Source organism: Varanus komodoensis, unplaced genomic scaffold (assembly GCF_004798865.1).
Source record: "Varanus komodoensis strain SLA01 unplaced genomic scaffold, ASM479886v1 scaffold21, whole genome shotgun sequence".
Taxonomy (NCBI): domain Eukaryota; kingdom Metazoa; phylum Chordata; class Lepidosauria; order Squamata; family Varanidae; genus Varanus; species Varanus komodoensis.
Genome location: NW_025335589.1, coordinates 6,072,258 through 6,090,341, shown reverse-complemented (window position 1 = coordinate 6,090,341; position 18,084 = coordinate 6,072,258). Strand labels below are relative to the sequence as shown.

The 18,084-nt window shown below is 41.8% G+C and overlaps 1 protein-coding gene across 3 annotated transcripts in view; it reads right to left on the bottom strand.

Moving 5' to 3' along the window:
* Positions 1-16,999, bottom strand: part of SMAD1 (SMAD family member 1) — a 45,399-nt gene extending 28,400 nt beyond the window's left edge. Inside the window, exon 1 of one of the 3 annotated variants that reach the window (XM_044430664.1) lies at positions 16,981-16,999. The gene's annotated coding sequence lies outside the window, so the exon portion shown is untranslated. Of the gene's footprint in view, positions 1-16,521; positions 16,841-16,980 lie in introns of those variants that run through there. The other 2 variants (XM_044430663.1, XM_044430665.1) reach the window with 2 other exon arrangements.
* Positions 17,000-18,084: the final 1,085 nt, after the last annotated feature.

Sequence of the window (18,084 nt, the reverse complement as noted above, 5' to 3'; positions counted from 1 at the left end):
CAGAATGGATTCTGTAAAGGGTTTGCTTTATTTGTTCAAACACCTCAATCCAATTTGAGGAGACAAATTACACCCACACTTCAAGAAGAAAACCAACATATATATCAAAGATATTTCTGAATTATAGCAATCTTAAGAATCACAGAAACCTATGTATTTGATACTTAGCATCATATATAATGAAGTTATAAACTATTTTATCATTATTGCATTGTCTTTCTATCATGCCTTATTTCCTCATGTGAGGAATCCAAGGTGACTTACATAGTTATCCTCCTCTACAGTTTAGCCTCACAACAACCCTGTAAAATAGGTCAGGATGAGAGTCAGGGATTGGCCTCAAGTCACCCAGTGAATTTCATGTCCATGTGGGCACTAAAACCTAGATCTTGAGCCCCAGTCTAACAGTCTAGCCTGTACACCACACTGGCTCTCATATTGGGAACAAGTGACTGAAAGCAATCTGTTTCCAGAAGATGCCATCCTCAGTATCACTAAAAAATCATCCATTGTACTCATCTCAATGATCCTGACTACTCCTATTTTTGGGGTTCCAGCTATCTAAGCTCTGCCATTTGTTCAAATTATAAATACTCCTAATGGTCTCTAAATAGAGAAAGAGCTGCTTTTTATTGTTAGCTATTTTGTATATCTCAGATGCAAATGGGCAAGGTAGAGAAGGAGCAGAAAGAAGACAAAAGTAGAAATAGCCATGTTGTTCATGTGTTTCTGCATAATCAGTAAAGTTACCCATTACTCAGTGTCATTTATCTGACTGTCTACCTGTCTTAATTATGAATTCAGGTATCTGTGTGTGCACCTTGTGTTATGTATCTAAGTTCTGTTGCTTTAAAATCCAAGAAGATAAAAGATGGAAGATGTCTGGCAGGTATTATGAAATAAGCATGCCAATATTGTCAGCCAAGTTTCCAGTTTCCATGAATCTTAAAATGCCTTCTTCCTCCTAAGTTCCATTTCTCTTTCTGCCACACATCATTTCCTGTATTGCTTTGAACCCAGAGTAGTATCAGTTAAGAAATAGAAACAACATTTAAGTTTTCATATGACACCAAGTCCCTTCTTACCAAATAAATATACCTTTCTGGGGAAGATGATTCATGTTTCTAGACATCCAACAGTTCATAGATAGCTCCTAATTTACCTTGACCCTAACTGTATCATAATCTTGGTTTGAACCAGTTTGTATCCACTGTTTTTGCATCAAGGGTGACAAAATTTTATTAATACATTACCTTAAATTTCAGAGACTTGAACAAATGGAACCTGATTGGTGTCCCATTTTGCCTTGTTAGTTCATTTAAATCCTTTGGATTGCATGCAAATATTTAGTTTAAGCACAATTTTAGCAGAAAATGAATGACCAGCGACCAGTTCCTCTCAAATTTACTTCTGTCCAGACACCAAAGCAAACCATTACATTTTAAAGGAATGTATATTCAAGATAAAATACATTTAGCAATGGACATAGTTAGAATATATGTTCTCAATATACGTAAATGTGCATTTATGCAATTTTATTTAGATTTTAAAGATATATAACTATAGAAACAGATGGAACAGGCCAAAAAAAGTGTGACATTCACATGGATCAGAAAGTGACTGATCCAACCATCCCTACTTCCAGGTGCCACTACCATCCTGTGTCCCTTCTTGGTTATGTCATTTCCATTAAGAGTACAGGGTGGCACAGAAATGAATGAATGAATGAATGAATGAATGAATGAACGAACGAACGAACGAACGAATACTATCTCACTTTACAGAATCCTTTCTCCAGAAAGGCTTGTAAGGTACCTCTCACCATGAATAAAATAATTCTCCAAGACTAATGTATGTATCATCATTTACCATGCAGGTTCAAACAACCAGAACAGAACCAGAAGTAAATATACACCCAAATTATAATTATTACTACCACAACTACCACCATTCCTTTTCTAAACTGCCCTACTGTTGAATATGAAACTGCAGGCATCCAAGAGTGGTATCCAACAGGACATTACACAAGAGCCCTTCCCATCAATGCCACTGCTCAAACACGACCTACTTTTTGCACACAGAGATTAAAAGTTTCCTACAACAAGTCCTCACATATGGGAATATACTCATTTCTGGATGAGAAGAGGTTGGCAAACTCCCTTAGCTGAGCTCCTCTGACCTGCTCCATTTCAGAAGCAAAAAGTTCTGCTAGTTTCTGGTTGCTCCTAGAAGTGCTATATTTCTGTTACGCAAGCAGTGGATTTCACTTGGAGAACAGAATTGGTATCCATGTGCTTTTCACCTAGAATCCATTTTTCTAGGTATGGAGAAATGCGGACTAAGCAAAATTTTGCACTAAACCAAATTATTTTCCAGTGTATTTCCATCGACTTATCAACTATGGAAGATTCTGAGTTGAAGGAATTCCTTGATGGATAAGCCTTCCTTTCCAACCAGAGGGGTGACTCCTTTTTAAAGCCAGTCTAATATGCTTTACATAGCACTTTATTCTATATAGGAGCACACATCATCATGGTTGGAAACAAAAATAAACATCAAACATATGTTATTCAGTATTTAAGCTATGACTGAGAGGAATTTGTGAGCAAAAGGAGAAAATGTAGGATCCTGCCCATATGGCATCTTATTCCATCCCTTCAGTCCTTTCATAATTTGCTTTGTACAACTCATGTTTTCTGTACCATGAAACTGCAAGAGTAAAACTTCGATTTTCAGTCTCTTCTATAGTTCAGAAGCTGAGCCAACTGTGTCCCCTATGGACTATATATTATGAGGCATGTACTTGATTCAGCTTATGGTTCTTTGGAAGAGCTTTAAAAAAAAGATGTGAAGCATTGTTGTAAGAGCAGGAGCAGCAGGACATCAGTGGTCCCAGAGACATACACACAGGCATTAAGTGCCACCAGGAGAGCAGCAGAAAATTAGCAGTCCAAGAGACATGTGCATAGACACAGACATTAAGATGCTGCCACAGGTCAGTCACATGATTTGCTAAAAGAAATGCAATGCACATACCAATATTAACATGCACAATATAATGGGTGGAGCTGCCTCCACCACCAAGTACCTCACATCACCCCAGTTCAATCTCTCATTCCACTTTCTGGAAGACTGTAGGAAGAAAGAGAACTAGATGAATGACATTTCTGTTGACAGCCAAACCTTTTCCACTGTACAGGCAGCAGTAGTGGGCTATGCTGATGGGAGATGCAGTCCAACAATCTTTGCAGGGCCACTAGCTTCCCTTCCTTTACATAGAGCATTCTTTTAACATATGCAGGAATCATAAATGAATAAGCACTGGGGTCTTTTTGGAGGTGGAGGGGTTGGAAGTACGAATTATATCTGGCTTAGATGCAATGGTTCATGTGTACCTGGAATAGTAAATGAAGCCTAGATATGAACAGACAGAATAGTGACAGTGAGCCAGAACACAGATTGTATCTGCATCAATTTCATGAAGTGCTGGTTCCTCATTTATAGATTTCATAACCTCCTTTCAATACAGGTATCCTTTTCATAACCTCCTTTCAATACAAGGATGGAAATACTGTTCACTCTTTGAAGAAAATATGCCTTTGCCCATGGAAACCACAAACTGGCTCTTACACACAAGAACTAGCAACACACTGCTTGAGGTATTATTGGTACATACACCTCTAACAGTTACAAGAATATATACAATCTTCAGTAGAAAGAAAATAAGAGACCCTAAATCTATTTCAAGAACATGGAGCTATAACAGTCCACTACTTTTGCCTTCCACAGATTGATTGTAATAGTCACAGTTGAGAGTGGCAAACACTTAAAAAAACAGCTGTTGTACATAGACTGTGTGGGTATGTTAAGATACACAAAAATGAAACTGCAGACATTTCTGCCTATATTTAGATCTGCCTAATCAGCTGTAATTGCATAATTTCATCAGGACCTTCTGCAACGGAAATATATCCATATTCATCACAGGCATCAAAGGAAACATCTTTGCAAGCCATATCCTTTTACAAACCGACACATGGTCTCATGCCATTCTCTCCAATTGTTGAATTCCTCCTTTAGGAAGGGCAGGGAATTTTATTTCTTTATCAATTGCAAAGTTGTTTCCCTTTATGGTTGGAAGGACAAGAAAAGTTGGGCTTTCCTCACAGGTGAAGGGGCCAGGGAGAGAAAAGAGAGGAAGGGAGCTATTTCTTATTAATGGAAATTCCTGGATCATTTTGGTGAAGTACACACCAAAACGTATGTACTCTTGGTCACAAAGACTGGTTTTGCATGTTGGGATGTTGTCCAGTTACACCTATGAAAGCAAGGCCTGGAGCACTTCCCTATCCTCATACAAACACACACATATGTAGGAATTTGCCTTATTTCTGGAAGCAAAGATGCACTTCAACAACCTTTCTTAAACTGAACATAAAAATGTACTAGGACAGTGGTGGAAAACCTATGGCACGCAGAGCCCTCTCTGTCGACACGCGAGCCAAGTCGCCCCAGCATCGCCCCGGCAGCCGAGCATTGGTTAACAGCGCACACAGGGGCGGGTGTGCATGCTTGGAAAGGAGTAGTGGTGCCAGGCGATGCTGTCACAAGCTGCGACCCATTAGCCACGACTCGTCCAAGTTTTCGCATGGCTGGTCAGTGCATTGCCAAGTAAGTGTGTGTGTGTGTGTGTGTGTGTGTGTGTGTGTTTGCTTGGACTGGGTGTGAAGTGTTTTTTCTAAACTAAAATCTCGGTTTTCAGGTTTTATTGCAGTGTTGGCACTTTGAGATACATAAGTGGGTTTTGGGTTGCAGTTTGGGCACTCAGTCTCTAAAAGGTTCACCATCACTGGGTTAGGGTTAGAAAAACGACATGTCCCCGTATGATTTTGATGGTTGGAATGTGTATAGAATGGGCAGAATTGAGCTATGCAGAAAAAGCTACTCAAGGAGGGCTTTTTCAAAATTGCCCTCTTTTCAATGGAACTTTCACCCTATATTAGGGTTAGGGGTGTGCACCAGGGTAGGGTTAGGGTTAGAAAAATGTGCTGTCCTGGCATGATTTTGATGGTTGGAGTGTGTTTAGAATGAGCAGAAATGTTGAGCTGTGCAGAAAAAGCTACTCAAGGAAGGCTTTTTCAAAATCGCCCTCTATTCAATGGAACTTTCACCCAATGGAACTTTTGTATTAGGGTTCGGGGTGTGCACCAGGGTAGGGTTAGGCCAGTGGTGGTGAACCTATGGTATGCGTGCCATAGCAGTCATACAGAGCCCTCTTTGTCAACATGCGACCCAAGTGCATTGCCCCAACAGCCGAGCATCAGATAATAGTGCACACAGGAGTAAAGGAGTAGCGGCCCCACGCGATGTCACAAGCTGCGACTCATTAGTCACGACTCATCCCAGCTTTTGCATGGCCGGTCAGTGCACTGCCAAGGATATGCTTGGACTGGCTGTGAGGTGTTTTTTCTAAAGTAAAACCTCAGTTTTCAGGTTTTATTGCAGTGTTGGTACTTTGCGATAAATAAGTGGGTTTTGGGTTGCAGTTTGGGCACTCGGTCGCTAAAAGGTTCACCATTACTGTACTAGGACATCTCCAGTATGCATTTTCCTAGTGCTCTAGAATGACTCCTTAAATATGGGATGCAGCTGCTGTTTTACAATAGCTCAGGCATTCTCATGTAGAAACCAGCTGGTCTGAAGTTAACCAACTTGTCAAGCATATCTGTCCATTTAAAGGGGTATATGCATGTTCATGCACATAAGTACTATGAGGAACAAAAAAAAAGGGGGGGGAAGCATCTGCCCAAGAGCTCTTTCGCAAAGGAGATGACCTTCATTAATCATCCTTCCCATAGCTATACAGAATGGAAGATTGCTTCCTCATGGGACACATGACTCTCTGGAAGAGTTCTGACCATCCTAGGAATCAGCCATGCATGAAGTAATTCTAAATGGCCAGAAAGGGTCTTGATGGAGGCTGCTATTAAATATACAGTTTGACTCTTCCATATATTATTGTATTACAATCTGCAGTTGAAATGGATTTAATTGGCACTGTTACCACCTGATGTACACAGAATGCTCCACACTGTTAAAGTATTTTTATTGTAACACAAACAAAATTGATCTGCCTTTTGCTTATTACCTAAGTATTCACCCCCTTGCATCAATTCTTGGTAGAAGCACCTTTGACAGCAATTACAGCTGCCAGTCTTCTTGGGCATCTCTCTGTCAGCTTTGTGCAACTGGATCCTGCAATGTTGGCCCATTCGTCCTGGCAAAAGTGTCCCTGCTCTATCAAGTTAGATGAGAACTGCTGGTACACAACAACATTCAAATCTCGTCACAGATTCTCAATTGGATTGAGGTCTGGGCATTGGCTGGGCCATTCTCAGATGTTAATCATCTCTTTTTAAACTATGCCAGTGTTGTTTGGCTGTGTGTCCTGCTGGGAAGTGAACCTCTCCTCTGGTACCAGATTCCTTGTAGACTGAAATAGTTTTCCTTTAGAATTGCCCTGTCTTTGGCACCATTCTTCTTGCCCTCAATCCCAATCAGCTCCCTAGTCCCTATTCAGGAAAAGCATCCACACAACATGATGCTGGCACCATTGTGCTTCAGTATGAGCCTGGTGTTCTCAAGACAATAAGCACTGTTGGCTTTGCACTGCACAGTTTTTTGCAGCAAGGCCAAAAAGTTGAACGTTGGACTTATTAGACCAGAGAACCTTTTCTCATATGTTGCCGTCTCCCCCATATGTCCTTTTGCAAACTCCATATTAGGGATGTGCAAGGAATCTGTTTGGGGGTGATAATCCATTGGATTCCCTGGGCTCAGATCCCTGGACTTCAGACTGCTTTACAGTGGCCCTGACTCCAAGTTCCTGGAGAGCATACCCAGTATTTGCAGGGTGCTCACCAGGAAATGAGCCCCATGCACTGTGTAAACAGCACCTCTCCTTCCATGCCTGGTGCTGCCACCACCACCAGCTGCACCAGGAGTGGAAAAAAATAGGTCGCTGGAATCACTGGGATAGCAAACACTAGCAACACACCTCTTTCATGTCTGGCAACCGATCTTAGAGTGGCTGTACCTGATGGAAAAGGCTGCCAGCTGTGCAACCACAGCTCAGCAAGCTTTAATGGACTTCCTCTTGGCTCAGCTCATTTTGCAGGACCAGGCTGAGCATGAAATTAAGTCCACAGATGCTAGGAGGACAGATTCCAAAAGGCTTTGTCCCAACCTTACTTCAAATCAGCCCTTTTTTTCAGCAATAGCTTTCTTCTCACCACTTCTCCATTACAGCACAACTTTGTGAAGTATATGACTGACAGCTGGCCAGTCTCCCATCTCAGCTGCAGATTTCACCAGATACTTCAGAGTTAACCACTGGCCTCTTAATTGCTGACTGCCTTCCTAAATGGTCACTGAGTTTTGGCGAATCGCCTTCTCTAGGCAGACTCAGTTAAACTATATGCTTTCCATTTTATAATAGAGAATTTAATGGTGCTTCAGGTAATGTTCATAATTTGGGATTTTTTTTAATACCCCAAGCCTGGTTGGTGGAGTTGTTTTGATAGCTCTTTTATCTTCATGGAACTGTTTGTTTAGATATTCTTTCCTCCAAACTCTGGGTCCTTCCAGAAACAGGTATATTTAACCTGAAATCACAATGGGATACACACAGGTAGATGTTATTCAACCTCTTTAAAGTACGTGACTTCTGGAGGCAGAGAGTTATACCAGAACTTATTTAGGCTTGTCACATCAAAGGGTCTGAATACTTCTGCAACCAACAAGTGCCAGTTTGTGCTTATTTAACTTTTGTGCCACAATAAAAACATTTTGCACCTTCACAGTGCTGAGTATCTTGCATACATTAAGTGGTAACAATGACAACTCAATTCCAGGTTGTAACACAACAAAATGTAGAAGAGTCAAAGAGGGTTGAATATTTCTGCAAGACATTAAGATTCTGAATGCAGGTGACAACAACTAGCAGGGCAATGGATAAAAGTAAGGGTGAAAAGGTACAGGAAATCTGTTACCCAATCTGGCATGCTCCGGTTGTGTTGTAGTACAACTTATATTACCCATTCTGGATGCAGAACAATGTGGTTTCACCCATCTGGGGAATGCCAGTTGGGGAAGGCTACTGTAGGGTTATTGCAGTACAAAGAAGAGGTAAGAAATATGCTCTGGTAAAAATGGAAGGTTTACTGGAACTTTCCTCTTTTCATTTAGTGAAGTTTCATTTTCATCATATTGCATATCCATTATACCCTTATTTCCTGCATACTTGGCCTTCTTAGTTTAGAGCCAAGGCCTGCTGTTTCTGTATTATCTGAATAATTATCTGAACAATTGTTACTACTTGAAACTCTCAAGGTATTATATTTTTGTTCTATGTTACAGAGACCAACTTGCCCTTGTAAAAAACTACACATAGTTCTATAATGTCCTCTAATGAAGGTGGAAAGGTTACTTTTTAATCAAAAGAGCATGTTTGTGAATGTCCATTATCTAAAGCTAGTTGGGCTACTCTTACACTTTATTTAGTACCAAGTTTCTTCTATTACATCATGTCCCTCACTTTGAAAAACATATAAATTAACTCAGGTTTCAAAAGTTACATTGCAGACAGATGCAAAAATCTGGATGCAATACAGCCACTGTTTTGCCATTTATAGGCAACAAGAACCTAAATCATAACTACAGCTCCAATAGATTTTGTATAATAGGTGCCTCTTACATATGATGAAGTATGCTGGCTAACTCCACACATCACAATAGCCCATGGCTCACTGGAGGGGTAAGGAAACTCTGACCCTCAAGCCAGATCTGGCCCACAGGAGTTCTTCATCTAGTCTGCCAAGGTCTTTCTCAATCCCTCCTTCCTAGCAGGGAGGGACCCCTTACCTTCAGTAAGATGTTTAATTCACTCCTGCATACTTCTGAATAGCCATACAAAAGCCTTGTCCTACTTACATCTGAATAAACGTTCAAATTTCAATTATCCTTGTTACTGGTTTGCTTAGTTTTAGTAAAAAGGGTCTTTATACAAGACCCTTTGTATGTATGTATGAATTGGGAGACTATCACAATTCTTTCCATGCTCCCAGGGTACTGCATGCCCAAAGACAGATTTCTCAACCCAATCCCATGTTAACTTACCTATTTAGTCAAAGTCCAAAAACACCGAAATATACAGAAACAAATCCTTCTAAATTTCCCAGTTGCACTCTGGAAACTGAAGAGTGTTATTTCACTGAACACAGAAAGTGAAACAAGCTGCAACTTGTGTATTCTGCCTCCTCATTAATCAAATTTGCAATACAAGTCTTCCAGTGTGGATTTGGAAGACTTGCAGAACTAGAACTGCACAAAGTTTCCCCATATACTGCCAGTGTGAGAAAGTTATAAACAGAAGTGAAAACACTGATCTCAGTTATCTGATCACCATAAATGCTTTTCCCCACATTTGCTCTTGACCATACACAGTGGCTACTTCTCTAAGAAGAATGTTTAAACCTACTTTCAATGTAAGCAGTGTACTGCAAGATTTCTGGTTTGTATGTTCACATGCTGAATTTGTTACTATTTCATACAAACTGCCTACTTTTTAGTTTTGCAGTACAATAAAAATTAAGCATGTGAACATCTAGGGTACAATTTCAAATAGCCAAAATGCATTTTTTAAAAAGCCAATGAAACCCTATATCATGTTTAGATAGAAAAGATCCTACCATTCCAGCATTCCCCTTCAAAATGGCTTAATGAGGAATGCTGGCAGTTGCAGAATTTTTTTCTATCTAAACGTAAGATTTTCTAAGCTGATTTAACATTTGACACAAATAAAAATTCAACTCAGGCATTTTGACACTCAATTAGTTACTTGAGACCACCTCTGCTTCTACTAAACTACATTGCACATCAATAAGAAAGATCATCTTGGCAATCAACAGTTCAAATTACACATATTTTAAATATTGAGACTTTTGTGCACTTTTTACACACTTAAGTAGTGATTACACTTCTGAAGCTTTCTGCTGTTGAATCAGAAAAGTTCCTCACAATCATCAAAGAGGTCTGTCCTGAGACACTCAAGGTCTACTGCTCAATAGTACAACGAACCTTAAGTTCAGGCTTGTAACTTCTATCCTAAAGAATTAGGGCAGGTTATACTTTTACCAAACAAAATATGAAAAGATCCAATAAAGCCCAACGTCTGACAGTGAGCACTAAATCTGAAAAGGTCTTGTAATGTTTCAAGACAATATCTTCAGACATAAGGAGTTTAACAGGGTAGGCTTCAATATCTGGCACCTTTGGACAGTTGCCAGGATCCTAATGGGGTCCACTGCCCGTGTCTGCCCTGCCTCACCTTGCACTCTGAGCAGTGCAAAATCTACACACCCTTCACTTTCCCATAACCCCCCAGCCTAGAGCCTCACTGGGATACTTTGGGAAATTAAACAGCAGGACAGATCCAGTTACACAGCACTGCTTAGAGCATCACGGCAACAGCTACAGCAGCTTAGTAGGGCCCACCATGACTGTCTGCCCAGAGTCCCCTCAACCTGCATTCACGTGGCTGGTGCTCATGGGGAAAGGGTAAGCAAATGGTATAAGGTAACTGAGGATGAAGTGAGCCTACCCAGGGCATACTGCATATTACCCAAAGTGCCAACCACTAACAACATCTCCATTTATTCTTGTTCAAGCTAGTTCTATGGATGCAAGAGCCACAGTTTCTTTTATTCCAAGAAATGATGATGGGCAACTGGGAAGGATAAGACGAGCCAATGGTTTACAGTAGGGCTGCAATATTATGTTGTCCCCACTTTCAGCAATGGAGCTATGGCAGAATATATCTCCATTATTTCCTCCTGCCCAACCCCATTTCATTCTTAGAACAATCCTGTAAGATAGGTTCAGCTGAAAGATGGAAAATGTCCCACTGTGAACTTGATGGTTGAGTGGAACTACAGCTTCCTCAGCCTAGTCCACTACACCTGACTAGCAACATTATATGCAAAACCAAAAACATTACTTGCATCTCTTAATCTACTGAAGAAATGACCATTTTAAGAATGGATACTTATAAAAACTGCAGGTTGCAATGAGCATCAGAAGAGGATAAGAAGCAGTAGCGGAGGCATGTCCTGATTTCCTTTCTACCCCACTCCTCACTCCCAAAAGAACTTCTCCAAGGTTCCTCATAACCTCAGAAGTACAGCTTGCACAGTTGTCTGTACTGCCTGTAGGTGAGGAGGATGTCCCAGCGCTGCCCTTGGAGCCAATTCCTGAGAATGGAACTACGTCAGGTAGACTCTGTCTAGCAGCCATACTACTACAGCCTTTGGCTAAAGTTTTACTCTTTTAAATGTTAAGAATTGGAGGGCAAAGGCAAAACTGAAGATCGGAATAGGAACTAGGTTTATTATCTGCATGCAAAAAAAGGCAATACAAATCCAGATCAGGCCATAGAAAACTTAACTCCATCAACTTCTGTTCTGAGATAAGTACATTTATATGCAACTTTCTTTGCAAAGTATAGGACAAACAAAACTGAGAAATACTAGGTAGCCTTGAGCAAACACATGACTGATGTAGGGTCCTGAATTAAGGTCCTATGTCCTTTTTTATTCATGACTTCACACATGCACAGCCATATTTTAAGCTTCAATCTTTTCTATAGAAGAACATGCTCAAAATTCATAGACTGTTCAGTGGTTTTCTAATCTGGTTGAATGTTTATTTTTAATTCACCAATGCCTAAAATCTACTTCTCTTTCTTCAACAGAACGTCTTAGAAATTTGGAGGCACTTTTCCTTTATATGCCAGTATGGACTGTGCAAGCTGGATAGCTGTCAGAGTATTTTGAAAAAACTGCAGATCTCACAGCCTTTTTATTCCTTCTGATCTCACAACTGTTTGATCATGATTGGACATGTGCTTTCCAGATCTAAGACTAAGGGAAGCAGGGCATTTCACTAACATCTTACATCCACTGGTACATTTTCCTTCATTCAGTAAGACCTCTTTCTGTTTTTAGTTCAAGCTGGATTGCACATCATCCCAAAATCAATTACTGTACAGGCCCATATCCTTCCAGTAACTTTCTACCAATCAAGCCTTCTATTTTCTAACAAAATAACAGCTTAATTTTTAGTGGCCAACACTGTTATTGTACTTAAGTAATGCTTGTTTAAGAAAAATGCAGTTTGGCTTGCTGTAGCCCAGGTTCTGGCAGTGCCAAGGACTATACCATACACACAAATATAAAATCACAGCACATACACTTTTTCTTCTGCTTATTGTTATTTGATACTCTGAGCAGAATCTGTGGTTTCTATTGTACCATAAGTGCCAGGAAGTTTCTTGCATTTGCAATCTGAATTAACTGAAAAATGTTTGCCTACAGACAATGCTGATTTCATTAGGAGATTTGTAGCATTTATATCCTGTCTTTGCCCCATCAATGCTCAGGCTGCACAACTCTGAAATTGAAGTTGGGTTGGCACAGTGGCTTTGCCAAAGGGCATCTCCCAAGCATCATAATAGCTCAGTGGTTTGCAACTGGGCTCCCAAACATTCCAGCTCTCAGTAGCACTTGATATAAGCTGTACTGAAAATGTACGGCTCTGCTGCAAGATTTTACAGAGGTAGGCAACCTGCTGCTTTGGACTACAGCCCCCATATGCTCCAGCTGTAACAGCCAGAGACTATGGGAGTAGCCGTCCAAAAATCTAGAGGGCACCAGGTCCCATTGTTGTGCTAGGATATAACAGCTTTTTAGGTGTATTTATAATTACGTACATTTTCTCATGTTATGCTTTTTTTCTGCATTTGATAATCAAGATTAGTTGTTCAATGAACTTGATTACCAGTTTGGTTATCAAAATCCAGATTCAGTAAGTGTTCACTGTACAGACAGACAATGCTCTCTTGATGAATTATTCGTTAATACTCTCCTTTGTATTATCCAGAAAAGAATGAAGTGAAGCATTCTAATACTAGCCTTCATAATATATTTAATTATGATGCCTGAACTAACAAGCTCATAGGCTGACCCCCCTCATGTCATCCTGATGTATCATTTTGCATTTCATTGCTGTAAGTCAATTTGAGATCTTCAGCAGGTTGGAAAGGCTAGTAATGATGCTCTCTGCAGTCTCCAGGGAGTCCACATTATACACAGCTTGCATTATTTATGAAGCCTAGATGATGCCTCCATTAGCCCTGCAGGATTACACACCAAGAGATACCACTTACACTTGACAGTACCGGCTATTGCACTGCCAGCACAGCTTAGTTCAAGTTTACCCATTCCCTAGACTGATCTTGCCTTCTGTTTACATACATTAAGCAGGAATGCAGTGAGAATTTTGTTTGGAAATAATTGTTGCCACTTAAAGTTCATGTCTGCAACCAGACAGGCTTTAGACACGACACTGAAAAGCACTGCCAAGCTCTCTTCTGTTCATACGTGCGTGAAAGACAGAAATTCAGTTTTTAAAACCCAATACAAGCCCATGAAAAACGGATTAATAACCATGCTACAACATGAATTTACAATCATGTTTCAACCATCCTGCATTTTGGGGTTGCCTGTGAGCAGCTGTGATCTTCTTCCATCTAGCATTACTTCATGGAATTCTCTGTTAGCAAACAGCTTTTTTCATATCTAAGCTCTCCAGCTGTCCAAAAACAAAGGGGGTAGGGGAACTGCCTTGTTAGCTTCACCAGTGTAGAGGTCCTGCCTGTCATTTTTCCTTCCCTCTAAAAGCAGGATGTAGAGGGCTTGTGCATGCACATGTTTTTCCCTTCAAAAGGGTATACATATGCAGAAAGCATTGCTAAAGCAGACATGATTCCCCCACTCCCTGCCAGTTTCACTGGAGTACAAGAGTAAACAGTATATGAAATAGTGGTAGAATGATGCTTGTGAGATTATGTCCAAGTCTATTCCAGAGCAGTATAGTATCTGGTAAAAGCAGGTGGAAAAATGTTTTCTCCCACTCTAGCATGAAGGACTGATGTGGTATCTTAAGCAGGAAAGGCACAATTTGTGAATGGTGGCAAATATGCATTAGCAGGGTAGGGAGGAAGACAGAACGATAAATGGAAGTGCCTTAATTACTACATTTGTATCCTACCTTTTTTCCCATGAAAGTTTTAAAATGTGCAACTGTAGCCTCATAGGTTTTCTACCATCAGCGGCATTATCTAGAACATCCTTCACCAACCTGGTGCCTTCCAAGATGCATGGGGCTACAATGCATTTCAGCCCCATGGGCACTGCAGTCCCTCACATCTTGAGGGCACTTTGCTGTGAGATGGGTGTTCAAGAATCCTTGCTGTTTAAGGCACAATCCTGTGAGTGTTTAGACAAGAGAAAGACCTACAATTCCAAGTATGGCTGGCTGAGATGAACGTTGTAGGCCTTGTTTCTATTTAAACATTCATAGGATTGCGCCCTTAGCCTCTCTAAACATTCCACTCCTTTTAAGAGTTCCAGAGTCATCAGATCTTCAAGGATACACACACAACACAAATAGGGAGGAGGGAACAGCAGAATTGTATTTCATTACATCTGGGATGTTTGTGTGTGTGTGGGGGGGGGGTCAGAATGAATGCAAGGACAAATCAATACCCTTGTAACTTGATCTGGCCTTGAACTGAAGTGATCTTATCAGGGGAGGTGGCTAGGTATTGTAAGGCTCTTCTGAAAAACATATCCTGAAGATCCAATTAGTTATGCCTTGAGAACAGAAGGCTAAGGTATTATCATCATGAAGGGCCAGAGCATTTTGAAAAGCATTTTAAACACAAACAACACTATAGTTATGCTAAATTGCCTCTCAGCAGGTATTTCTAGACTGCTTTACCTTGCAGATAAAGAAAAAGTATCCAATAAACTCAAGACAGCAACTGCCTGGGAGAGTATTATCTATTTTCACTTCCTCCCAGCCAACAGCAATTGTTTGGAAAGAGAATCTTAGCAGCTAAGTTCTAATTCCTAAATAGGGATACAGACAAAAAGAGAGACAATTGCAGAGGGCATAAGTTAGACTAGCCACAGATTTTTCCATTTCTTGTAGCTGCACTTCAAGTGTAAACTCTAAATTTGCCTTCAATTTAATTAAGAATGGCTCTCTTCAGTTGTCTAAAGTGTTCAGGAGTGATTCATCCAAGCCCTATTTGGAATATGCCCTTTTACCAAGAAAGGCGTTCTCCTGGGAAGTGTATCTACCTTTCTGTCCATAAGGCAAACAGACTATATGGCCGAAATGTTGATTTGTTATCCTTTTAAAACTCCAGTTGTAACCCGTTTCTGGGTTGTTTACAATATATAAACAACAAAAAATTAATTTCACTACAATAAAGATGCTTTATTGTAGCCACTCCTCAAATTAAAGCAGCCATTGATAGTCCTACCCTGCAAAGAACTGCTATGCCGTCTGTCTCTGTCTGTCTGTCTGTCTGTCTGTCTCGCTCTCTCTCACACACACACACAGAGAGACATACACAGAGCTTAATCAACTATTAACAAAAGAACAGAAACTGCTCTTCCTAGCTCTTGTCAAATGTTTCCCCCCACCAGTTCCCATAAAGGCTGCTGGGATTTTACATTGGGTGGGGAGAAAGCAAAGCGTCCAATATAAAGGCTCACCACTAAGAAGCCCAGAATCCATGGGATTCAGGAAAGGCTGAACGTTTTCAAAAAGGGAAATTAGAGGTACAGAAGCCGCCTACCGAATAATAATAGTAATAATAACAGTTTCGAATGCCTATTAACATCAAGCACGAAAGAGGTGGTGAGATAACCGAGCCGCAAAGAGCACACTCTATTGTGTTGGGTTGAGTTGTTTCTCTTCAGTACAGAAATCTAGTCGTAATGGCCTTATCCTGCCCCGAGAGAAGGAAAAAGCCGCAGCAAGTTTCTTCCACTCGGCTTTGAACACAAAAGGGGCCCGGACGCCTGGAGAATCGCCGCACCGGGAACAGCAGCCCTTCCTTTTAATTTTACTTCTCCTCCCCTCCCTAAGAGGTGTTAGTGAGGAAGAAATGGAAACGGAGCGAGAGGTCCCCGTCGGGTCTATTTTGCTTCAGGAGTCACAAAGGGTCTCCTCCATACATAAAGAGAAACTTTTTAAGGCCAAGTCACCAGCGCTGCGGCTGCGGCTCCGTTCGGCTTTCCCCACCGCCGCCATCATGATGGAAACGAAAACTCATTCCACACACAGTCGCCGAAAAAAAAAAAAAAAAGTCTTACAGCCTTTTCCCTGCACGGTCTCTCCCCGCCAGCCCTTTAACTCTAAAGGGGCGACAAAAAGAGAGCAAGCGGGGTGGGGGGGAACAATCGCCCTTTAATAAGAAAGGAGCGGGGAGATGGGATGTAATAGGCACTAAACAAGAACCACTACGCGCAGCTCGGCTGAGCGGGTCGAGTCCCTGAATAAGGCGAACTCCGGGTAGGAGAGAGAGAACAGCAGAGCAAGAGTTCTTACCGGTTGTCGCTCGCGCGCGGGCGGGCGGAGAGGGAGCAAACGAGCGCGCCCAAGGCCGGACAACCCAGCGCAGCTGTGGGCAGATCGGCAAAGTCCCTCCCGCTGCCTGCCGCTCTGCCTTCTCCCTCGCTCACTCGCTCTTCTCCAGCAGCCGCCAAGCAGCCCCGCGCTCGCTCTGCCGCTGCGCCTGGATTGATCTGGTCTCACTGGCGTCAGAGAGTCGGAGCCACCCAACCTCCACTTACCCCACTGCCAATACACAACATACATACATAAGAGCGCGAGCGCGCACGCACACACATGCAGAGACTGCCTCTCGGCCAGCTTAGGGAGCCTCTCCAATGCCCGCCCCCGCTCCTACAAGAAAGGCATTACTGGCTTGGCTGGAGAAACCGCCCCGTTGCTTTTCTCGCTCGCTTTCTTTTCTTTTCTAAGCCCGCCCCATGGTGGATACTTAACCACGATTGGGACGGGCGAGCTGTGGTGGGGTTTGGAACTTCGTCAGAAGCCATTTGCGAATGGTCGCGAGCAACCGGGGCAGTCTTTCATGGTGTCGTTTCCAGTTCCCAGCAGCTTTGACGTGGGCCAGGCGGCAATCCGCAGAATTGCTGCCGGGGAGCGTGGCCCTGTCGTCCGTAAGGCCGAGCAACAGGTCCGGAGGAGGCTCTGAAGGGAGCGACCGGCGTGGAGCTGCTCCTGTGGCCTCCGATCCCGAGGGTATTTGCATGTGTAGACGGTTACATACAAACAGCCACGTGGTTTTCCCTTAATAATCCATATTTTACTTTCATAAGTTTTAATTCATGGAACCCCTTCGCAAGAAATTTGCGTCGCTCTTCTGTCCCCCCATCAATTAGGCTTCCTTGGCCCCGCCCGCACGTATTGCAGGAGAAAAACGTGCAAAAACGCCTGCGTTTAAGGGATAGTGAATCAGGCAGGTTCAAAAATTCATAGAAGCATGTATATGCCATTCCAGAAGCGTTCCCTTAAGGCTGTAATCCTAAAACCTTAGCCAGTAAAGTCACTTGAACACACTAGAACTTATTTTGAAGTAAATATGCATAAGGTTGAGAAGTTATAATATGCAAACTGTGTCTTAATTGGGTCACAAAACTTAACAATCTACTTCATGAGATCACTGCAGTGCACTGCAGCCTGTGCCAGGCAGTTTTTAAATAACCTGTAGAATGTCATGTTGCACAAACCCCAGGCAGAAAATACTGTGCAAAAACTAAGCAACTCCCACATAATCCTAGAACTGGCCATGTGGTGGTGGTTTAACCCTCACGCAGTCCCTGCCACTTGAACTTAAACAATATAAGTATTTCCTGAATATTCAAAATAGCCACCCCCTTTTTCCCTACCCCACTATGGCTTAAATAAATGGGACAATTTATTTGATGATGCAAACCAGTTCCAAGCATTTACTGTGGCATTCAGTTTTATGGTCTGATGCACTTTTCATCAGATGCATAATGCCATGTGTCAGACGTGAGCTCCAGTCCATGAGAATTATGCCACAGTAAATATGTTGGTCTGTATGATGCCATAAGGCACTCTTCT